At 44.4% G+C, this 27,353-nt stretch overlaps 1 protein-coding gene across 2 annotated transcripts in view; it reads left to right on the forward strand.

Annotated features, from left to right (window-relative positions):
- Positions 1-27,353, forward strand: part of calcr (calcitonin receptor) — a 269,497-nt gene that overhangs the window by 174,127 nt on the left and 68,017 nt on the right. The gene's annotated exons all lie outside the window — the stretch shown is intronic.

A 27,353-nucleotide genomic window follows, 5' to 3' on the forward strand; every position in this document is an offset into this window, starting at 1 on the left:
CATAACTTTTCTGGTGCGTTCGGTTGCGAGGATCATGTCATAAGAACATAAGAACATAAGAAATAGGAGCAGGAGTAGGCCATCCAGCCCTTCGAGCCTGCCCCGCCATTCAATAAGATCATGGCTGATCTGTCGTGGCTCAGTTCCACATTCCCGCCCTCTCCCCATAACCCTTAATCCCCTTGCCCATCAAAAACCCATCAACCCGCGTCTTAAAAATATTTAGCGAGGCAGCCTCCACCACCTCAACGGGCAGAGAATTCCAGAGATTCACCACCCTTTGAGTGAAGAAGTTCCTCCTCAACTCTGTTCTAAACCGCCCCCCCTTTTATCTTGAGGCTGTGCCCCCTAGTCCTACTATCCTTTCTGAGCAGGAAGAGTCTCTCCACCTCTATCCTATCCATCCCATTCGTCATCTTATACGTCTCAATGAGATCTCTCCTCATTCTTCTAAACTCTAACGAGTACAAGCCTAGTTTATTCAGCCTCTCCTCATAGCTCAACCCCCTCAACTCCGGTATCAGCCTAGTAAACCTCCTCTGCACTCCCTCCAAGGCCAAAATATCCTTGCGTAAGTACGGCGACCAAAACTGCACACAATACTCCAGCTGCGGCCTCACCAATGCCCTATACAGCCGCAGCAAGACCTCCCTACTTTTATATTCAATCCCCCTCGCTATGAAGGCCAGCATCCCATTTGCCTTCCTGACCACCTGCTGCACCTGCAGGCTGGGTTTTTGCGACTCATGCACAAGGACCCCGAGGTCCCTCTGCACCGTCGCCTGCTGCAGTTTTTTGCCACGTAAGTAATAGTCCTTCCTACCATTATTCCTACCAAAGTGGACCACCTCGCACTTGCCAACATTAAATTCCATTTGCCAGTTCCTGGCCCATTCGCCCAACCTATCTAGATCCTTCTGTAGACTCTGCACACCCTCCGCACAATTTGCCGTTCCACCAATCTTGGTGTCATCAGCAAATTTCGACACCATACACTCGGTTCCCTCCTCCAGATCATCTATAGAAATGGTAAATAGCTGAGGCCCCAGCACCGACCCCTGGGGCACTCCACTAGTCACCATCCGCCAATCCGAATAGCACCCATTAACCCCCACTCTCTGCCTCCTATTTGACAACCAATCCTCTATCCACGCTAACACCCTACCCCCAACTCCATGCCCCCTGACCTTCTGCAATAACCTCTTGTGAGGTACTTTGTCAAACGCCTTCTGAAAATCAAGAAAGACCACATCCACCGGCTCTCCTCTATCCACCGCCCTAGACACATCCTCATAGAACTCCAATAAATTTGTCAGACACGACTTCCCCTTAACGAAACCGTCGTCGGCCTTTTTCCGGGATCTGCACATGCACTAGGAATGCATGCACATTTCCTGGAGTTGAAGAACAGTTGGAGTACAGACCACACTGGCGGGAATACAGGTAAATGATTTGATTCTGTTTTTCATATGTTTTGCATGTGATTATTGGGAACTTGCCGGGCCCGATTGAATCTCCCACCCCGCCAGGAGTATTTCATTCCAGTGGGGTTTAGGGTAGCTCCCCAAATTCGGTGAACTAGCAGGAGACCCACCAAAATGAAAGGGTGAGGGGGTAATTGGGGTCCCCAGGTATTGGATGGCGGAGGGGTGGTGCCCCCTGGACATAAGCACCCAGGCAGTGCTAGTCAGTGCCCCTTGGTTCTGCCCAAGGGGCAAAATGCCCATGCTTAGGGGGTGCCATGGGGATGGGGCCTATTGTGGGCAGGGCTTAGGGCAACCAAAGGGGGTGGGGGGGGTCCTGCTGCCTCTCTGCATTGGGATTGGTCTGAGCTGGAGGGAGGGCAGCGATTGGGGTGGCCTTGGGGGGGGAGTTGGTGGACTGCTGGGGGGGAGGGGGGCATGCTTCTCTGGGGCAGGTCTGCCGGGGTGAGGGGATGGGGGGGATCACCACTGCTGAGGGAGGGGGAGGTGGGCTGGATTTTGGAGCACTCCAGGAAGAGGGGGAAAGTCAGGATTGGCCAGGGATTTGTCATGGGCGCCGTGATCAGGCCATAGGGGGACTAGAGGGGCAGCACTGAGGGCATCCTGGGCTGGCCAGCGATTGAGCTGGTCAGCAAATGGAGAGACTGCCAGATCGGGGTCACTGCGCATGTGCAGAGTTCCAGAACTGTCAAAACTCTGGTGCGAATAGTCCCTGCCTCCCTGGATATTTAATGATATTCCCGATTGTGACCTTTGCATTGCACAGAGTGTGGAGATTCAGGTCTGAAGCTGCACTGAAAAAACAGTTGTGATCTAGACTAGTTTTCCCACCAATTCAACACTTTTGGGAGAATTGCCCCTCAAGTTTCAGGTTAGCATAATCTTTCATCATTAACTTCTTTTAGTAGTGACTGGTTTTATAAGCTTCCAATATACTGAATCTTGAATGAGAGAGTTTTGTTTAACACTGGAATTTACACAGATATGAATCTAAATTTTGCATATATTTATGTATATATGAAGAATTCAATAATATCAATGCAAATGCTACATTAAAAAGTCAGCCCTCACACAAAATAAACTAGTGACTTGGGATGATACAAGCACTCTACAGAGCAATAACACCTTTTGTACCTTGCCATAAAATGTTTTTTTCTAATGTGCATGAACAGCTTTGCTAGCCATCTTGTTATCATATGGAATTCTAAATGGAGTGTCCTAAAGCGTTCAGAAATGTTTATGGGCGACATGGTGGCACAGTGATTGGTACTGCTGCCTCACAGTGCCAGGGACCTGGGATTGATTCCCTGCTCACTGGCTGAGTCTCCACATTCTCCCTGTGTCTGTGTGGGTTTCCTCTGGGTGCTCTGGTTTCCTCCCAAAGTCTGAAAGACGTGCTGATTAGACGCATTGGCTATGCTAAATTCTCCCTCAGCATGCCCGACCAAATGCTGGAGTGTGAAAACTAGAGGACATTTACAGTAACTTTACTGCAGTGTTAATGTAAGCCCACTAAACTTTATAAACTTTAAGAAGCCCTAAATCCTTTTTGTCTGTTTGCTTACAGTGAAGAGAAAGTCCAGATGTGTCTGTGTCATCGTGATACAGAAGTGTTGATGTATTTCACTGTACTTAGTATCGCTGTCCTGTGTTCTTGAACAATTACGTTAATGATTTTCTTACTTATATCTGCCACAATTAAAGAAAGAAGTTACATTTTGTTTACCACATTTCATGGCCACAGACTTTTCCGAAGCACTTCACAGCCAATGTGATATTCTGAATCGTGAGGCTGAACAGGTCAGCTGGAGGCAGGAAAGCAGATAAGTAGACCAGTGAAATACGATGTTATAGGAGAGGCCTACATCAAACATATAGCCTCATGGGTTTGATCCTGCAGAATTCTGTCCAGTGAAAGTGGCAGTGTCTCCTTTCTGGGTCCCCCATGCAAATCTGAGGCCCTCCTTCCCCGACCACACAGTTTGCCCTCCCAACATCCATTCCTGTCCAACATGCAACCCCATGCTCCTTGCCAGGGTCCTGCCAGCCTAGATCCAATGAGATTCCAGACTCCCCCCTGGGTTTGATGGCCTTGTACGATTCTTCTGCCTGCTGCAGTACTGCCAGAGAGCACCACACCTGGTGGCATTGCTGGTTCTACAGAGCTGCCAGTCTCTGATTAGCCAACAGCTGTATGAGGCAGGACTTCCTCTTGGAGAGGGGCAGGAGTCTCATCCTATGCTAATTTAAGACCTGAGAGCTGTAAAGTTAATGCAGGAGAAACTGGCCAAGCAGAAGCGGACTTGTCCCTGCAATTCAGGCTAGGGTGTGGGGATTCTGTCAGCATATAACGCAGTTCAAAGTCACTGTCACAATGTAGGAACCGTGGCAGCCTGTTTGTTGCCAGCAACAGTGAAATATATCAGCAAGTTATCTGGAATTGCAGGTCACAGCTCAGTTAGATATAGAATAAAACCCCAGTCTCCACATTCCCACGTCACAGTGACAAGCACGATAATGCAACACTCGTGTTAAGCTCAAATCTCAGCATAGATTGATGTTTGTTTGCACCTACCCTCAGTTGGTTCAGTTTCTTCACTTTCATGGGCTGGATTCTTGGGCCCCCCCTGATTTCAGAAACAGAGGTGGGCTGGGTACGAGAATACTGGCACCAGTTGGCAAGATGGTTTCCCAACACCACTCCCGGCACAACTGGGGGCAGCCAGTTAGGTTCATTGAGAATCTTGTTAACGGTAGTGGAAGGAAGCCGACTGGAATTTTCAAGTTGGCTTCCAGTTTCTGACCCGACAGGAGGCAATTTAACTGTCTTGAGGCCTGCACCAAGACACAAAACTCCACTCCACAAACTCGTCACTCCAGATGGCCAAAAGACCCTGTTTGCAGGTAGAACAAAAGCTTTCCTGCAGAGGAATTCAAACCTCCATCACCCCAACTACAGCTGTGGGCTGGCTGTTCTTTATGATCTTCAATGCAATTTTTAAAACATTATTAATGGGCACCTCCATATTGAATTGCTAGTCACTGTAAATTATGGCCTTTGAAGTTTTGAAAGGTCCTTCCCAAAACATTGGTCAATTTATATGTCCAGTGTTGATGTAGGTTGTAACTATTTTGAAATTAAAATCTGTGGGTGTTCTACTTATGTTATGGAAATGACATAATGGGTACTTGTTGTTATCTAATGAGGAATCGCTGAAAATGGTAATATTGGAATTGAGGCCTTTTCTCAGTCTCTGAGCAATCATGATCTTGTTCAGCATGAAACATTTTTGCTCCACTAAGGGGCTATACCAAACAGTTATTGTTCTGAAATATTTGCTGGAATGTGTTATGTTTTATTTAATGAAAACATTTGTGTGAGGGTAGTTTGAAACACAAGCATAACATTTTAAAGATGATCAAATCCATCATCTTCGGCGTCCAATGCAAAGAGTTTATCAAATTCATCAGAGTCACTTTGGCTATGGCATTACCACCAGCATCCAGCTCTAGACAAGATGTGATGCTTTCATTATCATCTGTCCACAACAAATCACTTCATCTCCCATCTATGGAATTAAATATTCTACATTTTTTGAATGATTTAATGACACTTTGCGCACTAATAGCATCCCATAATTTGAAGACAAAACTACACAAAACATCAAACTGGGCAGAACACATTTCAAACAAAAACAGAAAATGCTGGAAAATCTTAGCAGGCCTGATCGCGTCTGAGGAGAAGAATAGAGCCAATGATCTGAGTCTGGATGACCCTTCTGATCCTCTGAAGCTGGAAGGCCTCTGATTGACCCATTAGTTTTGAAAGCTTGCCTAATGCCTTTAATTGGACGTGGAATCAATAAGTGACTATTTCCCCTGGAGCAGGTTGAGGACCCAGAAACAGTCCTGGCTCTTGTTTACAGCCCCTGAAGAGAAATTCAGCTCTATAGCATTATCAGAATCTATAGAAAAGTCAGCACTGTAGCATCCAACCCTCCTGATTAGGGCCAGACATGTAAAAAACTGTGGTGGATTGTACAACCAACCTGACGACAGGAGGACATGTGAAATTCATTATTCCAAGGAAGCAGTGTAACGGTCTAATCAAAAAGATCTGATTAGAAGCCCTAAAGGAAAGAAGCTATGTTCAGTTTTAACCTTATTTACGGCTGCTTGTTTATTCATAATCTCAAAAATTTTAGAGCTTAAGGGATCAAATAATCTTTAAAGATTACAATTGATTGTAATAATTCACCTCCTTAAGAATTTTGTGGGCTTCCTGCACCTGTTTATTAATTTCTATTCACCACTATTTACACTAAGTGGAATCTTACTGCTTTTAAAGATCTTCAGAGACTGAGACCAAATGTAGGAATTGACTCTGCAGATGATGCTTGGTCACCCGCCTGTGCAATCCTACCAGAGATCTCCAATTAAGAGAGGCCGTCTGCAGGGGCATTCACCAGGCTGGGCCAATAGCAGGGACTGCAATATTGACCTGCTGACAGCCCCAACAAGAGAACTGAACACTTTTGAGACAGGCAGGAGACTGCCAGGGCACCTATAGATGGAGGAGGCACCACTGCTATTATCATTGAAGCTCTTAGATATGGTTCTCATGGGCCTAGACTTACCGATAAAGTTTGAGGCTAGGTTGTTGGTAAACTCTACCTTTTATTAAACATTACATCAGCTGTGTATAGTATAGACTCAGCATGAGCTTCTACATAAAACTACCTTTCGCCATCCTCCATTGTTATGTGATCTTGTATCTCAGATGATGTGGACTGTATATTTAACATTAACCTATAGGGCACATCTCCCCCCAAATCTCTGACTCAATAAATGCTATTTACATTATCCTTCATCTCCCCCCCAGAAGCCTTTGTCTGCATCTCTGATTCACAGAGGTCAGCATTGCGGTGGTTTTACCAAGCTCCCTGATCTTATTTCCATGTCTCTTAAAGATTATGTAAGATTCAAGTTCTCCATGTTCTCTCTCGAACTCTGTAGAATATTATATAAGTCTTCCGGTTCTCTGTTTAGGTTTTTTTTCCTGACCATATAGAGGGATCAGCTTCCGTGCGGCCTGCAATGCAGGGGATGGGGGTGCTGGAGACCAGGGGAGGCCAGGACTGGTGGGGGAGAGGGGGGCCAGGGATGCTGGGGAATGGGTAGGGGCCATGATCAGGCAGTGGGAGAGTTGGGAGGCAGCACTGTGGACGTCCTGGGCTGGCCAGTAATCAAGCCGGCCACAAACAGGAGAGTGACAGTTTGGGGCCACTGCGCATGCGCAGACACCTGCTCGTTTCAACCTCCCAGGCAGGAATAGGCCCCTGAATCTAATGTGATTCACGCTAGTTGCACAGAGCATGGGAGATTCTAGTCTGAAATCCCACTGAAAAAACTAGGATGAATTAGTGCAGTTCTCCTGCGAATTCAATTCTTAGAATTTTTGGAGAATTCTGGCCATCATTTTCAAAACTTTCCTTCCCACCTGCCAGAACAAGGCTGGGAAAATTCTGTCCATTGTGTCAAAAGAAACAAAGTTAAAAAAAATGGAGAAATACTCTTTTTAAAGTACTTACAAAGAAAGGGATACATTTTGAGTTTGTGAAGTTCTTAGCTGGTGGTAATAAGTTGGCAATCTGTCTTATAGCAACAAGATTCCTGGGATGAAGAGATTGTCCTTTGAGGAAAGATTAAGGAGATTGGGCCTCTTTGGGGTTAAGGAGAATGATAGGTGATCTTACTGAAGAGAGAAATGAGAGGAGAAGTTCAAACCAACAAAGAAAGGTGAAACAAAATGGGGAAGAGGTTATGATCGAAATTGTTGAACTCAGTCTGCTATCTGAGAAGGCTTTATAATGCCCAGTCAAAAGACGAAGTGCTGTTCTCCTTGTATTTCTTTGATTTCCTTCACTTTGTGTTTGGACAGCAGCTTTCCTGTCAAGCACACCTTCTCTGGGCTCATCCTCCACTTTTCTATTTGTCTCATTGCCATTCCTTTGACCTTGCAACATGAAACCTTTTTGACAAATCTCTGCAGCCCTCCATTTTATCACTGAGCTTTTCTTTTGTACCTCATCTGAGCCTCCCCTATTCACTAGCTCGAGACATTTCCAACTTTACTCAGTTCTGATGAAAGGTCAAAGATCTAAAACCTTAATCTGTTTCTCTCTCCAATATTGCTGCCTGACATTTTTTGTTTTTAGTTCAGATTTCCTGCAACTGTTGTATTTCTCTTTTAACTGGAGCATTACTATTTATCAAAACAAAATCCCAAATAAAATGATAGAGTTCTGAAGTTATCACTACTTCTCTCTCAGTTGACATTCTACCGCCAAGCAGCACGATGGCACAGTGACAGCTCCAGGGACCTGGGTTCGATTCCCAGCTTGGGTCACTGACTATATGGAGTTTACACATTCTCCCTGTATCTGCGTAGGTTTCTCTGGGTCCTCCGGTTTCTTCCCACAGTCCAAAAATGTGCGGGTTAGGTTGATTGGCCATGCCATATTACCCCTTAGTGTCCCAGGATGCATAGGTTAGTGGGATTAGTGGGGCAAATATATGGGGTTATGGGGATAGGGCCTGGGTGGGATGCAGACTCAATGGGCCAAATGGCCTCCTTCTGTACTGTAGGTTTTCTATGATCCTAATTCTATAATCTCTTTCTCAAATGTTATTTCTATCTTTTGTAGTATTTCTCAGCTGGTTCATAATAACTGCTTTCTTTTCCCCAGACTCAAAATTTATTTTTGGAGTAAAACTCGCCTTATCTAAAATCTACTTTGAATTTAATTTTTACAACCAACCATTGATTTCTCTTTGTTTATTGTATTTACTATGAACAAATTGGATTTTAAAAAGCAGAAAGGAATTTAAAATGAATGCAATAACTAGTTTACAAAAAAATAGCACCAGAGGTAACAAAAGTCCCTGAAGTGGATGAGTAACTTTCCCATGTCATCAGTTTTTACTTGATTATCCCTGTTAATCCTGGAATTGTAAAATGGATGATAGGATTACCTGGAATTTCCTGAAAACTTGCATCTTTGGCATATGGCATTTTTCTAGCAGAGAGGTTCCTGGAAAAGACTGTGCAAATGAGTTAGGCTGGTTAACATTTCAAGCCAAATTTTCTGAGCTATTTATACTGTTCTGCCAAGATCCATGTCATAAAGAGTAAATGTTCATTATGTCCCTATACAAAACTGCAGCGATGACAGTTGTTGGTGTAATGTCAGACTTCCTTGATTCCCATTAGTTTTTTCACTTGCTTGCAGCTGTACCAATCAAGGGCTTGTTGCTTCTTGTTAATCATTACTTGCTAATATTGTGATGTTTTTATAAAGGCTTATGGAAAGAACTTAATTCCCTTTTACAGACTAAATTGAGCTTATACCATCCATCGTCTTTCCTTTGGGGAATCAGAGCCTTAGGCCACAAATGTAAAAATGAAACACAGACACTTATTTATAATTTTTGTTATATTCATTCACGGGATGTGAGTTTTTCCCCGATTCCCATTAACTTCAATTTTACTCAGGCTCCTTGATGCCACACTCAATCAAATGCCAACTTGATGTTGAGGGTAGTCACTCTCACCTCACCTGAAGTTCAGATCTTTTGTTCATGTTTCAACCAAGGCTGTAATGAAGTCAGGAGCTGAATCATCCTGGTGGAACCTAAATTGATCGTCAATGGGCAGGTTATTTCTGAGTAAGTGCCACTTGATAGCACGGTTGATGACACCTTCTATCACCTTGCTGATGATTGTGAGCAGACTGCTAAGGTGGTAATTAGATCTGCTTTTTGTGGTCAGGACATACCTGGATAGTTTTCCACATTGCCAGATAAATGCCAATGTTTCAGACCAACTGGAACAGCTTGGCTGGGGGCATGATTAGTTCTGAAGAACAAGTCTTCAGTACATTTGCCAACATGTTCTCAGGGGCTATAGGCTTTACAGTGTCCAGTGCCTTTAACCACTACCAGGTATCATGTGGAGTAAATCAAATTGGTGGAAAACTGGAATCTGTAATGCTGAGGACCACTGGGGGGAAGCTGAGGTGGATCATCCACTCAGCAGTTGTGGCTGAAAGTAGTGCAAATGCTCAGCCTTGAATAATATTACTAATTACACAACTGTTCGAGCATTGTGTGAAACATGTTCTAGTAAAATATAAGCATAAATCTATTTTGATATGAAACACTTTAATTATGAAGATTCATGGATAACACTGGAATAAATCCTACAGACGACAGCTGAATCAGAGTATTGGTGCAAATTGGTCTGAGTATTGAGCTTTCTCAGGGTCCAAATTGAGCATCAGAATGTGGCATTTTGCAGCAGATAGTTTCACAGTGGAAATATACCAAAAGGCACATTGTTTTGGGTGTTTGATGGGTACCCCTGGTGCTTCCTGATACAAATGTGGACACTATTTAAATAGGTTAATGAGGGTCCTGATTCTGGTATGTAATGGGTTCTACTGGGGTTGATCGTGGAAGAGGTTTTGTTGCCTAGCCTTACCAATTGTGGTCTGTGGGTTAGGAAGTCTAGGATTTAGTCACAGAGGGAGGAGATGAGCACCAGGCCATGGAGTTTTTTTTTTAGGAATAATGAAATCATAGAAACTCTACAGTACAGAAGGAGGCCACTCAGCCCATTGAGTCTGCACCGACCACAATCCCATCCAGGCCCTACCCCCATATCCGTACCTATTTTACCCACTAATCCCCTAACCTATGTATCTACAGTCAATTTAGCGTGGCCAATCAACCTGACTGGCACAACGTTGCGCTGTGGGAAGAAACCCACGCAGACAGGGGGAGAATGTGCAAACTCCACACAGACTGTGACCCGAGCCGGGAATCAAACCCAGGTCCCTGGAGCTATGAAGCAGCAGTGCTAACCACTGTGCTACCATGCCGTGTTGAAGGCTGAGCTGTAGTCAATAAATAGGTGTCTGATTTAGATGTCTTTGTTTTTCTAGGTTTTGATTTGATTTGATTTATTATTGTCACATGTACAGTGAAAAGTATTGTTTCTTGTGTACTATGCAGACAAAACATACTGTTCGTAGAGAAGGAAACGAGAGCATGCAGAATGTAGTATTACAGTCATAGCTAGGGTGTAGAGAAAGATCAACTTGATGCAAGGTAGGCCCATTCAGAAGTCTGACAGCAGCAGGAAAGAAGCTGTTCTTGAGTCAGTTGATATACGACCTCAGACTTTTGTATCTTTTTCCTTGAAGGTGTGTGGGGTCCTTAATTATGCTGGCTGCTTTGTCGAGGCACTTTAGACAGAGTCAATAGATGGGAGGCTGGTTTGTGTGATGGATTGGGTTACATTCACAACCTTTTGTAGTTCCTTGCGGTCTTGGACAGAGCAGGAGCCATACCAAACTGTGATTCAACCAGAAAGAATGCTTTCTATGTTCATCTGTATAAATTGGTGAGAGCTGTAGCTGACATGCCAAATTTCCTGAGTCTTCTGAGAAAATAGAGGCATTGATGGGCTTTCTTAACTATAGTGTTGGCATGGGGGGACCAGGAACCGCTGTTGGTGATCTGGACACCTAAAATATTGAAGCTTTCGACCTTTTCTACTTTGTCCCCATTGATGTAGTCAGGGGCACATTCTCCTTTACCCTTCCTGAAGTCGAAGGTGTTCCAGGGTTGAGTGCAGGGCCAGGGAGATGGCGTCTGCTGAGGACCTGTTGCGGTGATAGGCGAACTATAGTCAATCCAAGCAACTTGGGAGGTTGGGATTGACTTGTGTCATGACTAGCCTTTTGAAGTACTTGATATTGATGCATGTCAGAGCCACTGGATGATATTCATTACGGCTCGCTGCCTGGCTTTTCATTGGTACAGGAATGATGGTCATCTTCTTGAAGCAGATAAGGACCTTAGATTGTTGTAAAGAGAAGTTAAAGATGTTTGCGAATACCCCTGCCAGCTGGTCCACACAAGATCTGAGTGCTTGCCTGGGTACCCCATCTGGGCCAGCCGCTTTTCGTGAGCTGACTTTCAAGAAGGCTGATCTGACATCTGTGATGGTGACCTCGGATACGAGTTCAGCTGAGGCTTCTGAAGTGAAAGTCATGCTCTCACTGACCTCTTGCTCAAAACAGGCATAGAATGCATTAAGCTCTTCAGGGAGGGGTGCATTGGTGCCAGTGATTCTACATGCCTTCATCTTGTAGCCTGTTATTTCTTGCAGACCTTGTCATAGTCAGTGGGAATCTGTGTAGCTAGCCTGGGACTCTAGCTTGGTCTGGTACTGCTTGACTTCAGCAAGCAGTAGCTATCCCTTTTCTTCCATGGTTTCTGGGTGGAAACATACGGATTTGCTTCTCTGGCACAAGGACGTTCCAGGCTCTCCTTCAATTCTACTGTGGGGAAAGCTGGAAGAGGAAAGGATCCTAACCCAATGTTAGTTTCTAATAGCTTTTCACCTGGAATTCCCCGAAGCTCACCTTATGGACCTGGGAGAATTCTGCCCTGAGTGTAAGGCTCCTTCTGGTTGTTCCTTCTCTGCTCCTTGAAGGCTTTTTAGAGCCTCTAGTTTTGAAGTGAGAGAAAGGGAAGGGTTCCGAAATGAGTAAATGAGTAAAGGGAGGCTTCTGAAAATAACAGCAATTTATTCTGCATCATTGAAGTGGATGATTTCAGGACTTCTCCTCAAGACTCACCAGACATTGTTCTCCATGTTCACACCATGTCTTTGATATCCATCATTGGCTATTCTGGTGGAAACAGCACCTGGGTGAAAGGCGGCCCTCCTTGCAGAGCTGCATGCTTCTTGTTGGTGTAGGTGGGCTTGGTCTGAAAGGAAAGAAAGAGGCCTGTCACTGTTCAGAACAGTGAAAAGTTTGAGGGCGCTTTGTGAAGGTGGAATGTTGGTGCTTTTGGGCGTGAAGGATGGCAGAGGTGTGAGGAGGTAAAGATGATAATTGTGAGTAGAGTAGCAAATACAGCATGCTGCTATAGAAGCAGAAGGAGGTGGAAATACATATGCTGCACCGATCGGAGGAGATTAATGGGAAGCAGGAAAGGACAGGCTAGGCTAACAGGTAGAACAGGGCTGAGCTGGGAGAAACGACAGCTAAGAGTTAAGGAAGCTTAGTTCAACTAGCTGGTAACGCCATTGAATTTGTTCCAACAGTTCAGCCATGTCCTGGGGTTGTCCTTCTCACACCAACCCATTCTACCATCTTTGCTCACACGTGCTTGACAGTTTACCTTGATTCCATCCAGCTGATACCTGAAGGATAAGTGATGTATCTCCTCCTATTGATCTTACCCACCAGTCTTCCCACTGCATCATCAGAAGAAACAGGGACCTGCTGCAGCCTCTCCCGTACCTGTCAACAACCTTCAATGACCAGTCCCTGCAGAAAAATGCATCTAACCTTTCACAGTGTCAGCAGCGCATGATATTGATACTCACATTAGCTGAACTTCAAATAAACATTGTGAGTAGTCCTAACAGCCAACCTACATAGTGTTAGCACTGCTGCTTCACAGCGCCAGGCACCCAGGTTCGATTCTTAGGTCACTGTCCGTATGGAGTCTGTACATTCTCCCTGTGTCTGCCTGGGTTTCCTCCAGGTGCTCCAGTTTCCTCCCACAGTCTGAAAGACGTGCTGGTTAGGTGCACTGGCCATATTAAATTCTCCCTCAGTGTGTCCAAACAGGCACTGTAGCGTGGCAAGTAGGGGGTTTTCATAGTAACTTTATTACAATATTAATGCCTACTTGTGACGAATAAATAAACTTTTACTTTTTACTTAAAGGACCACTTTTTGTCTTAAGCAAGGTCATGTTTTGAGTGGTGTCAATTTTACAGCTGAAATGGCTGTAAATTAATTTCTACTCTCAAGAGTTTTGCAGAGTTTTACACTGAAAATAATATTGTGCTCCTAACAGATTTGTTACCTTTCAAACTATGAAAAACAACATTCTCTGAGCCAAAAACACAGCAAAATGCCTGAAGCTCAAGCATTGAGACTGCTCAGAGTAATAAATAAATGTCCATAAACACCAGAGAGTTATTTCACTAACTGGCATGTGTTTTTTTACTAGCCCTTCTAGAGTTCAACTGAAACTACCATGAGAGAATCTCATTTATAATATAGCCATTCTGTGAAAACCTTCACCTTCTCATCAAAACTTGAGATTTCAAAAGACCATACAGGTTAAATGAAACTCACAAGGGATTTGACGCAATGAAACGTGAGCGACTCTCATTGTTTGGACTTGTATATTTTTTCATTAACAGTAAAAAAGTGAAGCATTTAATAAAAATAACAATTCAAAATAGCTATTTTGAAACAACTTTAAAAGTACATGTTATGTTATCCTTTGCTGCAAAAGGATTTGAGCATAAATCAGAGGCTCCCAGACTGTTGTTGGCGTTTGGGCTCACAAGGTCTGAGAGTGTAATGGTGGCTATGGAATAGCCTAATGGAAGTCCTCCAATGGGCCACTTTGATATACAACTTCCTCACATGCTCTGTGGTTATAGCAAGAGCCGGCCTCCAAAATGCTGTTGAGTTTGAGCCAGTTGTATTCCCTACACTACTCTCAGATCATTTGTCTGCCCTGCATTTCATGTGCCACCTCCCTCCCATTCGCCATCTCTGCCACTCTCTTGTTGCTTCCTCTCGACCTGTCACCCCCTGTAGTTGAGAATTCTGATTAATTCTAAATACCCAACATGAGGATAATTAGCAGCTAATGTTTTAATATGTGGGTTGAGAATAATACAAAATATTTAAGTAACATCTTAATGATGTCTCTAAGAAATGAATTTGTAATATGCCAGTAAAATGAAAGATGTATTCATGGAAGATATCAGCACAAGTCAGACACAAATTATGCAACAAAGTAAATTACCCAGGCCAGGTGATAATACAAAAAGATAAAGGTGTCTTTTGGTATTAGAGCTGGTTTAAACTGATTAGAGAGACGCAGAATCATAAGAGGCCATTTTTGGGAGACCTTTCTGTAAACCAGACAGAAGAATGACAGATCGATATTTTAGGATGTCAAAATATGATTGATTGAAGGACATGCCATTGTTAGATTGACAGAACAGTGAATGAATGAAATTACTTTTAATTAAGTGCTGGGCTGATTAATCTGATAATGGAAACTATTACCAATTCTGCTTTTTGGCACGAAATCTGAGATCTTTTGTGAGTGCCTGCTAGCTCATTAGCTGTGTAGGTGGAACCATTGATCTCCCATTTTGGCCAAAATGAAATTTGTCTTGTCCTAATTGTATGTTTGCCTCAATACTGCTAATTTTTAATGCTTTTGATTTTAACATTTCAATGTTTTAATAACTGAATAAACTTTTTTTGCCTTTGTGAAATGAAATGTTTAATGAAAAGATTTAGGCATTAAATTAATCAGGCCACCTAAAAGAATTTCTCACAATAATCCCTCTCTTCAGCAGAGCGAGGGTTTGGGAGAGGGAGTGTTGGGAAGGACGGAGAGCAGGAAGCAAGTGGTGAATGATAGATGGTAACTGAAAAGCTGGCAAACAGGAGGAAGGCAGCAAGCTTTGATATCGTGGAGCAGGCAGGGCAATTCACTCTTGGCCACAGTCCAACTCAGAAAAATTTCAGACCATCCCCCACTCCTCCCTCCAGCTTTCACTCTGAGGACGTGCCAATTTAGAAGCCATAAAATGGGATCATGGCTGAAAGCAATGATGTAAGAGTAAAGAAGTCTATTATAGGTGTATAGGGCTGAGAGAGACCACACCTAGGGCACTGTTTACATTTCTGGTTTTCCTATCTAAGGAAAGATATGCAATCCTTGAAGCAAATGCTGCAAATATTCACTGGATTGATTCCTGGGGTGAGAGAATTGTCCAAGAGGAGGGATTGGATATTCCAGGATTATATTGTTGAAACTTGGACGATCGAGCAGTGAGCTCATTGAAATGATATTTCCTCTGGCTGGGGAGTCTAGAACTAAGGGTCATGTTCTCATCGCATCGGCAAGAATACAAGAAATTGGATCAGGAGCTGGGCATTTAGCCCCTGAATTCTGCTCTACCATTCAAAAGTTCATGGGCAGAATTTTTGCTGAGGCACCTACATCCATTCCAGTGAATAATGTCAGTGGAGAATTGGCCCCTCTCTGAAATAATGCCCCATAACCATTTAACACTGGGTGGAGGAGGGGAGTTAATTGGCTCAGGTCATGATTCTCAGCTCCTTCTGGGAAGAAAGTTCCACCTCTGCAAGCTGCCAACCAATCAAATGGTGGCAGACCTCTGGTCCTGCCACCAGGAGTAGTAGCTCTTGCTGGGACAGTGCAGCCTGTCCCCAGTGGAGATCATCATTCAGACTAAATAGGGAGGTGAGTTGGTTGGATTTTCAGTGGGCCAAGTTAGGAGATCCCAGCTAACAGAGACTAGGGGGTTTGGGGTTGGAGTGCTTGGTGGGGCAGCACCATGGCACAGTGCCTCACAATACCATGGATGCCTGGGAACAATTCCTGCCTTGGGTCACTATCTGTGTGGTGTTTGCATATTCTCCCACATCTGCGTGGGTTTCCTCTAGGTTCCTTCCACAGTCCGAAAGATACAGTGGTTAGGTGTATTGGCCATGGTATATTCTCCCTCGGTGTACCTGAACAGACGCCGGAGGGTGTCAAGTAGGGGATTTCCTAAGTAACTTCACTACAGTGTTAAATGTAAGCCTACTTGTGACTAATAGATAAATTTTATTTCATTTTACTTTATACAAATCAAGGGGTGTAGGGAAACCAAGGAAGAGCATTCTGGGGCTCCAAGAGGTAAGTAAGGGAGGAAACCCTGCATCCTCCAATTCCCCACCACTTTCTGTTTTTGTTTCCCACCAATAACCTAGCAGACTTCAGATTTCTCCATGCAACAGAAGTAATTGTGGTGGAGTTGGGGGCAGGTGGGTTGGTGACAGGAAAGGCAGCCATAGCATTATACCCAATTTTATGCAGATACAGCAAGTGATGAGGAAGGCAAATGGAATGTTGTCACAATTATAAGAGGAATGGAACATGGCGACAAAACAATTACTGCAGATGCTGGAATCTGAATCAAAAATGGAAAATGCTGGAAAATCTCAGCAGGTCTGACAGCATCTGTGTATAGAGAATAGAGCCAACATTTCAAGTCTGAATGACTATGACGAAGGATGCTGTGATTTTCCAACATTTTCTGTTTGTGTATGTTAAAAGTGGTGATATTTTTCTGCAATCATATAGGGCATTTGTGAGACCACATCTGGAGTACTGTGTACAGCATTGGTCTGCTTATGTAAGAAAGAATATAGTATATTAGAAACAGCTGAGAATGTTCACTTGACCAATTCCTGGGATGAAAGGGTTGTCATCTTAAGAAGAAAGGTTGGACAGGCTGGGCAGTATCCTTTGGAATTCAGAAGGTTGAGAGGTGATCTTGAAATATGTAAGATAATGAGGGAACTTGACAGAGTGGATGCTGAAAGGACATTCCTCCTGTTGGAGAGGTGAGAACAAATTAAAATGAAAGGGTCTCCCATTAAATGCAGGTGAGGAGAAAGTATCTTCTCTCAGAGAGCCACAAGTCTGCGAAACTCCCTTCCCCAGAGAGTGGTAGTGGAAGGTTTGCTGAATATTTTTAAGACATAGGTAGATAGAATCATGACCAACAAGAGAATCAAAGGTATTGGGGATAATTAGAAGAATGGAGATCAGAACATAATTAGATCATTCATGATCTCATTGCAAGATAGATCAGATTCAAAAGTTCAGGTGGCCTATTTTTGCTTCTAATTCATGTTTTTGGATGCTGTTGGGAATTTTCTTTTCCACTGCAGTCATAAGAAAAACAACCAGCAAGAGAAATAGTCTACCAATTCACCAACTTCCATTTCATGCGACAGTCAAAGACCAATTTCATCCTCAGAATTAGATCACTAATAAAAAGATAATCATTAACACTTTAGGGAGGGAGAATAATTAGCATTATAATGACTTTATTTGGACAAATATAGTGATGCTTCTGTAACTTAGCTGCATTGTTTAATTAAAATTGCATTCTCCTTATGCAAAGGATGTGATATCATCATACGATTATTGATAAAGAAATTGCTATATCATCACCCCCCTCCCATACCCTTTGACTCCCTTGTTAGTCAAGAATCTATATATATCTTCCATAAAAATATTGAAATGATGCTGTCTCCACAGCCCTTTGGAGAAGAGTTCTAAAGTCTCACAATCCTCTGATAGAAAAAAATTCTCCTCACCTCTGTCTTAAATGGGCAACCCAGATTTTTAAACAGTGATCCTTAGTTCTTTCCCACAAGGGAACCATCCTTTCAGTATCCACCCTGTCAAGTCCCCTCAGGGTCTTACAAGTTTCAATAAGATGTTCTTTTAGTATATCAATGGAGCTCCCACATGGGAACTTTCAGTTTTATATTAAATATATATGCCAATGAATATTTGAATTAGAAACATATTCATTGCATTCTGGAATGTAAGAGCACATGAATTGCACTCTGTCTTGTGCTTGTAGACTGTAAACATTAGTAACTAGCATTGAATGTCAGATGCAGTTCCAAAGGGGTAGAAAGGCAGGGCTATGGATGGACAAACCAGACATTTTTGCAGTCCAACTGAAGCAGAGGCGCGCCAGAAAGCCTTCTTTCATCAATGAACCAAATGCCCATCTGAAGTGAAAGAACTGGACTTCATCACCAAAATCTTGCTACCGTTTATGCTAGTGGGATCTTACGGTCCCACAGTGGGCTCCTGGTGGCAAGGGATGCATTCAGAAGAAAACCCCTTTGAGCTATTGAGACTCTGGTTCCGCTAAAATCTCATTCTCACATTAATCCCCTCCTTTCTATCTCACTGCCATAGACCACCACAGGTATCTTCTTGGGCAAAACCCTGAAATAAAAGATGATGACAGAAAAAAAAATCTCAAACACTTTTATCCAACAATTCTTCTAACAATAGATACTAAACTGAACAATTCCCCCATGCGTTCACTTAGTACCTGTCCTGTAGATTATTTTGCCTGTCCTAGTCTTCCTATTACAGTGGCTGCAGAATGGCTAATAGTAGGTTGCTGACCAGGGAGACTGCAGATGTCCCTTAGGGTACCCTTGATCAGAGCTAGCCCTAGAATGCTTGATTTTGGATTGCATTATCTTGGCAAGGGTGGCAGCAGTTTGGGCTGGTTGGCTGGTAAGTAACAACTAGGGCACTGGTGGAGTGGCAATAGCAGGAGCACAAATGCCAAGATACCACAGCAGATTTTTACTCCACGGAGCTACCACCATTCCTCTGGGGCAGCACCTCTGCATTCTGAGTAAGCTGCTAAGAGGACAGTTTGTTGGTTGTGAGACCCTGGCATCTTTTTGAGCTCTGGTCTCTACAACCATGCTAGTAACAGTCTGAGTCTCCATGGCAACAAGTAAAGCTTGCACAGCAATAGGCATAGATTGAATAGCCTCCATCTGTGAGCAGAGAACAAATTCTAGGATCCTCCAGATTGCTGCGTTCATCTGTTTGTAAGAAATGTCCCAGTCATACAACAATGCTTGGTAATACAATAATGTGGGTTCTTTTTTTGAAGATGAGACTGTCTGCAGACAAAGGTAACTGGGAGGCAATGTAGACATGTCTGATGTATAGGATTGCTGCTGTGTTCTGTCTACAGATTAAACAGCACATCCTGTCTTGTGGTAGATACAGTTGGAAAGCAGTTTAAGATATGTTCCTCAGAGATAAATATACATCACAAAAAGATCAGGATTCCATCTTTGAAACCTTGTGCAGACAGGCAGGGGGCTGACATACAGCCTTCCTTCCATCAGCTAAATGAATTAAGCCTGTGTTCAGTTTGCTAAGCAGAGGGGAGGCTACACAATTGAAATATCTGCAATGGCAATTCTCCACTCGATCCCTACACCCAGGAACTTTATTGCCTTTAAATAACCATCAAATTTCCTTTTGAAGTCATTGAACATCTTCATTTCCATCACCCTTATAGGCAATGAGTTCAGCAGAATGTTTGAATTGCTTTTGTACACAATGCCTCTATTTATGAAGCCCATGACCCTTATGCTTTGTTAACCACCCTTTCAATTAGTGCTGCTGCCATTGAAGATTTATACACATGTACCCTCAGGACCCTCTGTCACTGTGCACACTTTAGAACTGTGCCATTAAGTTTACATTGCCTGTCCCTAACCCTTCTACCAAAATACATCATCCCACTCTTTTCCTTATTAATTTCCATCTGCCAGTTATCTATTCATGCTGCTAGCTTATCTATATCCTTATTCAGTCAATCAGTGTTATCCTTTTTACCATTCCTTTGAATTTCGTACCATTGACCAATTTTGAAATATATTCTGCATTCCAATATCCAAAGCCTCTATACATATCAAAAAAGTTTCTAGAAATGACCCTTGGGGAACACCACTGTCTGCTATCTTCCAGTCTGAAAAAAATAACCATTTATCACAACTTGCTGTTTTCTGTTCTTAAACCAATTCTTTTTTTAATCCAAGTTGACACTAACTCTCCTATTCCATGAGTGACAATTTTGTTCACCAGCCTTTAATGTGGATCTGTACAGATTTGGGACTGATTGCTAGGAATACTATGCAGAATGTTTAGATGATATGAAAACCAGAGAGCTGAATTTATGACTTGAATGAATATTGCTTTAGGTTGTAAACAAATACCAACATAATACTCAACTCATTCCATTTCAGATGCCTTTTTTCTGTGGGTATGTTGTCCCGAGCTGGGACTGCTGTAACAAAGGGTATTTGTTGTTATAAAATGTGTTAGTGAGCATTGAAGGGAAGAGGTGGGCTAAGGTCTAATGGAGGTATCCAATCCCTGACAGTCTGGTTTGGAATTTGATTTGTGGCAGTTCAGAAGGTTCCTGGACTCGTGCCAGTTGAGAGAGTCATTGCCAGCAGAAAGCAGATTTATATATCTGGTGGACTTATTTATTTTTTATATTTGATGGTTTTATGGAGAAATCTGTTTTGGAAGTCTGATGGTGAATACATATGTTTATTTCTTGACTGTCTAGTGGATGTGGAAACATGGGAGTGGGGAAGCGACGGGGTAGTGGGTACCTGTGTTGCCTGGCAACAAAAAAGAGGCTGACTTGCTCATTTCAACTTTTAGTTTTTGGATTTTACTTGAAAATTAGTGTGAAGGTTTTTGAAACGTTTCCGTGAACAAATCCGTTTATCCATTGGTTTTATTTTATGAGAATTGCAGCATTTATGTCCTATTATAAAAGTAGTTGAAAGTTTAATGATCGATGGTAATGTTGAGCTGGAGCTGGACTTGCTGTAGACCTCTTGGCCAGCTGGATTTCAGCCCTAATTCCAAGCACAGACCTTTTCCAACACTTCGGCCTCAGCTGTTGGAATGTTAGAGCTAATCCAACGTGCAAACTTCACAAACACAGGTGGGTTCAGGTCAGGACAAGCACGAACACTCCTCCTGTCTCGTGCCCACCTCAACTGCAATCGTTAAAACTTGTGGCAATTTACTAGCAACCCAGAGATCATGGGGTGCATTTTCCCATTGGAGAGTGGGAAGGGAGGAAAAGGGAACAGAAACCATTGCCCCCCAGACTCCCCCTCCCCACCCAAGCTAAAACTACATCAGCATTTGCCAACTTTAAATCTAGTTTTCCTCCTGTGATAGTAAGGTGGGGCTAGCCTTAGTTACTTCACCCCTCAGGGACAAGAAACTTGGCCCTTGTGAGCTGACAGCTAATGATAGCTAGATAGCGCATCAGTCCCATCAGCACCAGAAGACAGACTGCTGGGAGTATAAGAAGTGCTCAGGATGGATAAAGATGTATCCCAAACTCAAATGTAAATCCAGCATGTTGGGTTTGTAGATATTGGAGACCCATCAAGGTGGAGTGACAGGGTTTTGAGGGAAGGGTTTTAGGGTTCATGGCGGGAACATGAAGGGGATAACCATCTTAGATGGGGATCTCCAGTGAGGACAGGCAATGACCCCCCACCCCCTCCCCTTCTTCCCATCAGCAGCCTGTGCAGTCAGCAGGCTGAGCACCTTGCTTATACTTTTCTTGAGAGACAAGAATACTGTGGCAGAGACAGAATGAGGCCCTTGGGTGGCAGCTGAAGGGCTTCAATCAGTCCAAGAGGTGGCCAGCTTCCTGATGTTTTACCTGCTCTCTGTAATGGGGAGATAGATTATGGATGATGGAAAAGTGATAAGCTTCCCCCCGCCCCCCCACACCTTCAAATATGCCAGCAAGATGGATGTAAAATTCATCCCCATGAGTTCAAATCCCATCATAAGAGACTGTGAAATTGAATTCAATAGTAACTCCTGCCACTGCCTGGCAGTAAAAGGAAATGGCTACCATCCATCTACAAGTTCCTCCATGGTTACACCAGCAGTTTATGTCACTGTTGTGGACTCGCTGCCCACTATGCAAGTCCCAAGATCTCCCCCTCTCAGCCCTTTGCTGTGCTCTCCTGCTACCACCGCCTGTGCCCTCCCACAGCTCACTCCCTCCCATCACCCCGCTCCTTCAAGAGAGCAGTGAAGGGAGCAGCGTGGGAGACAAATAAACAGAACAAGAGAAAGCAGTGGGAGACAGGTAAGCAGGAGGAAGTGGCAAAGTGTGTCTAACAATAGTGGTGGGAAGGAGTGAGGAAGAGAGCAGAAGGGAGTCAGGACAGTGTTCTTTGTTCTTTTATAGTAAGAAGTCTCACAACACCAGACTAAAATCCAACAGTTTTATTTGGTAGAAGGAGTTTTCAGGGAGCTGCTCCATCAGGTGAGAGGAGAGTTGGGTTCACAAACAGGGCATATATAGACAGAGACTCAATTACAAGATAATGGTTGAAATGCAAGTGTTAACAGGTAATCAAGCCTTTGCAGCTGCAGACAATGTGAGTGGAGAAAGGGTTAAGCACAGGTTAAAGAGATGTGAATTGTTTCCAGCCAGGAAAGTTAGTGAGATTTACAAGCCCCGGCAAAGCATGGGGTCACAGATAGTGTGACATGAATTCAAGATCCTGGTTGAGGCTGTCCTCATATGTGCAGAACTTGGCTATCAGTTTCTGCTCAGTGATTCTGTGTTGTCGTGTGTCTTGAAGGCCGCCTTGGAGAACGCTTACCCGAAGATCAGAGGCCGAATGCCCTTGACTGCTGAAGTGTTCCCCAACAGGAAGGGAACACTCTTGCCTGGTGATTGTCGAGTGGTGTTCATTAACCTGTTCCTCTAGAGAACTGACGAGAGAATAGATTATGTTGCTCTAGTATTATGTAATGAGAAAGGACTAATTAATAATCTCGCTGTAAAAGAATCTTTATGCATGAGAAGCAAACTGGCTGAAGTGGATTGGGAAAATACATTCAGAGGTATGGCATAGACCATGGGCTGTCTTCAAATAACAATTACATAGTTCACAGCAATTATACATTCCCTCAAGATTCAAAAACTCAAAAAGAAAAGTCAGTCAACTGTGGCTAACAAAGGAAGTTAAAGATTATATATAAAGTAAAACCCCGTAAAGTTGCCAGAAATAGTCGTTAACCTGAGAACTGGAAGCATTTTAAAATGTAGTAAAGGAGTACCAAAAAACTGACAAGGAAAGGGAGATTTGAATATGAATGTAAACTGGCAAAAACATAAAAACAGATTATAAAAGTTTCCATGGATATGCAAAAAGGAAACTTTTCACTCAGATAAATGTAAGTCAATTACAAACAGGGTCAGGAAAATTTATGTTGGGGAATAGAGAAATGACAGAGAATTGAAATGATTATTTTGTGTCTGTCTTTGCTGAGGAAGATACAAGAAATCTCCGAGAATTAGGAATCCAAGGGACTAGGGAGAATGAGGAATTGAAGGAAATCAGTATTAGTAAGAACATCGTATTGAGAAATCAATGGAACAGAAGATTAATAAGTCATAGGGGACCTGATAGCCTATATCTGAGTGTTGAAAGAGGCATCTATGGAGATAGTGGGTGCAATTTTACAGCATCGCTTATCCGGAGGTCAACAATTCTTTCCATGGTCTGCCCCTTACCCACTCCAATTCCCGTGGCGGATGAAGTGGTAAAATTCTAGCCAATGGTTGCGCTGGTGATCATCTTCCAAAACTCCATTGATCCTGGAACAGTTCCTGCAGATTGGAAGGAGGAAAGAATCACCCCATGATTTAAGAAGGTAAGGAGAGACAAAACAGGGAACTACTGACATGCTAGCCTTACATTAACAGTGGGGAAAATGCAGAAATCTATTATTAAGAGTGTGATAAATGGATACTTAAGTGTTATGGTTCCTGTTGATGTTATAATTGGATGAGAAGATTCCAGAATGGAATCTTGGCTCAAAAGACAATAATTTTTATTTGATCTTACCACGGAGGAACAAAATCACACAGCCACCTTCTGCAGGAGTCATGCCACCATTTCTTTCATGGCTCCTTCTGTCTCAATGTGGAGATGCCGGCGTTGGACTGGGGTAAACACAGTAAGAAGTCTCACAACACCAGGTTAAAGTCCAACAGGTTTATTTGGCAGCACAAGTCACTAGCTTTTGGGGCCTGCTCCTTTGTCAGGCAAGTGGGGAATTCTGATTACAAACAGAGCATATAAAGGCACACACACAAGAACAAAAGCATTTATAAACCGTGAAAAGTCAAACTATGATACGATATTCCTTTGCTCCCTCCTGAGCATACAAATGCACAGATTTTAAGGGTAACACAGATGACAAAATATATCTAAACCTACAGTGGTGTTGGTACAAAAAGTACCTTTAAACATGCAGGTTGGCTGTGGTAAAATACACTCTCCACTCTGAACCCAAGCTAGAGTCTGTAGATTTCTCCTCAGAATCCCCCAGATGATTGTCACTAGAGATTCCAAATTCTACCCCCAAAAAGAAAATGCTTTAAAATCTTCTTTCCCAACAATCCTTTCCAACTGCTTCAGCAGTTTATATTCTGAAATCCACTCCTGGTGTTCCAAATTACTCTATCAAACAAAACTTCCACTCCACTTTTAACAGTGAATCCAGTCCAGGAGTTTACACCTCTGCCTTTAAGATGTCCTTGTCTTAACTGCTGTACAAACTGAACACAATTGTTTAAATTTAAATTCTTAGCTCCCAGATTCTATTAAAATGGCATCAAATATTTGATTTATCTAAAGCCTGCTTTTCCACTTTAGCCCTGGTTACTGTAGCTGCCTCTTTTACTCATAAAACTTGGGCCCGATTTTACCATTTTGATTCGAAGTGCTGGGCGGACTTGAATCTGGGAGTGTTTCAGGCCTGACTTTTAGACCCGTTCTCAGGCTCTCCCATATGCATTTTGCCTGAAAAAAAAATCAGTGAGTCCAAATCGTGCTGCACAAGCCTGTGGGTAGGACTTATCGCGCCCGAAATCCTGCAACCCCGATCAGTGCCTTCAACTGAGCGTGCTCACGAAGAGAAACAAAAGAATGCTGCTCTCCTACCGCATCAGCCCCAGGCTGGATAATGCCTCTCCTGGCCCCACCCCCACAATCATGGCCCCCTCCCCTTTCCCCCAACAACCTCAGGTAGCGTGGCAGTGGACCCCCCCCTCCCCCTCACTCACCTCAGGCAGAGAGATCCACCCTCCCCCATCCACCCTACAGATATTAGGCAGAGTGATCACTCTCCACTATCACACAGGTAGCTACATGGGCCTCATTATAGTGGGTCTCCACCTCAATCACAGGCCTCCGTACAGGCATCAACAGCCATGTCCGAAGCAGGTAACCCATATCACCCAGGAGCCACCCCCGCAGCCTGAGCTCCTCCTCAAATACCTCCGGGATGTCCGAGTTCCTGACAATGAAGCTGTCATACACGCTGCCTGGATGTCTGGCACAGACATGCATAATGGTCATGTTATGGTCGCACACTAGCAGAACATTCAGGGAGTGGAACCTCTTCCTATTTACAAATCTTTGTGGATTCTACAAGGGGGACTTGAGGGCGACATGTGTGTAGTCGATTGCACCCAGTACGTTAGGCATCCCCACAATGGGTGCGAGCCCTGCAGCCCGGGTTCCTGCTGTGCCCGGTCCAGGTTGAAGTTGATGAACTGGCCAGCCCGGGTATACAGACTTCAGTGACCTGCCTCACACATGTGTGCACGGCAGATTGGGAGATGCCACAGACATCTCCGCTGGGGGTCTGGAAAGAAACAGTCGTGTAGAAGTTTAGAGCGGCCATCAGTTTGACAGTCACTGAGAATGGGTCCCCCCCCCACCTCAAGGTACCAGGCTCTGCAACAGGTGGCACAGGTGTTGCATGGTATCCTTTTGGAGTTGGAGACGTCGGCGCCACACTGTGTCCAACATCTGCTCGAAAGACACTTGTGCACGGAACTGCCAGGATCTCTGCTCCCTCTTTCCCCTCTGGGTGAATGACAGCCACCTCCTGCTACTGGTGGCCATCTCCCTCTGGTCCTGGAAGTGGTAAGGCCCAGGCTTCCTGTGTCCGCAATTCTTCCTCCTGCTCCTCCTCCTCAGCTCCAACAGGACACAAGATCTATTGGTTGCATTGCAAAAGCCATCTTATCTCTTTGAAGGCAAGGGGAAGAGGGTGTGTGGGGTGGTGGTGGAGATGGAGAGCAACACACGTAGAGGTACAGGAATGCTGCTTGCCCCTAGTACATCAACAGTCATTGTCCATATCTCTCCAATTCCCCCAGCCGCATTGTCCCCACAATCACAGCCCCCCAATTCCCCCAGCCACATGCTCCCCACAATCACAGCCCCCTCAATTCCCCCAGCCACATCCTCCCCACAATCACAGCCCCCCAATTCCCCCAGCCACATGCTCCCCACAATCACAGCCCCCTCAATTCCCCCAGCCACATCCTCCCCACAATCACAGCCCCCCCAATTCCCCCAGTCACATCCTCCCCACAATCACAGCCCCCCCAATTCCCCCAGCCACACACTCCCCACAATCACAGCCCCCCAATTCCCCCAGTCACATCCTCCCCACAATCACAGCCCCCCCAATTCCCCCAGTCACATCCTCCCCACAATCACAGCCCCCCCAATTCCCCCAGCCACATGCTCCCCACAATCACAGCCCCCCCCAATTCCCCCAGTCACATCCTCCCCACAATCACAGCCCCCCCCAATTCCCCCAGTCACATCCTCCCCACAATCACAGCCCCCCCAATTCCCCCAGTCACATCCTCCCCACAATCACAGCCCCCCCAATTCCCCCAGTCACACACTCCCCACAATCACAGCCCCCCCAATTCCCCCAGTCACATCCTCCCCACAATCACAGCCCCCCCAATTCCCCCAGTCACATCCTCCCCACAATCACAGCCCCCCCAATTCCCCCAGTCACATCCTCCCCACAATCACAGCCCCCCCAATTCCCCCAGTCACACACTCCCCACAATCACAGCCCCCCAATTCTCCCAGCCACATCCTCCCCACAATCACAGCCCCCCAATTCCCCCAGTCACACACTCCCCACAATCACAGCCCCCCCAATTCCCCCAGCCACATCCTCCCCACAATCACAGCCCCCCCAATTCCCCCAGTCACATCCTCCCCACAATCACAGCCCCCCAATTCCCCCAGTCACACCCTCCCCACAATCACAGCCCCCCCAATTCCCCCAGCCACACACTCCCCACAATCACAGCCCCCCCAATTCCCCCAGTCACACACTCCCCACAATCACAGCCCCCCCAATTCCCCCAGTCACATCCTCCCCACAATCACAGCCCCCCCAATTCCCCCAGTCACATCCTCCCCACAATCACAG

The sequence above is a fragment of the Carcharhinus amblyrhynchos genome, chromosome 2 (genome assembly GCF_965287045.1).
Source record: "Carcharhinus amblyrhynchos chromosome 2, sCarAmb.v2.hapA, whole genome shotgun sequence".
In the NCBI taxonomy this organism is placed as follows: Eukaryota; Metazoa; Chordata; class Chondrichthyes; order Carcharhiniformes; family Carcharhinidae; genus Carcharhinus; species Carcharhinus amblyrhynchos.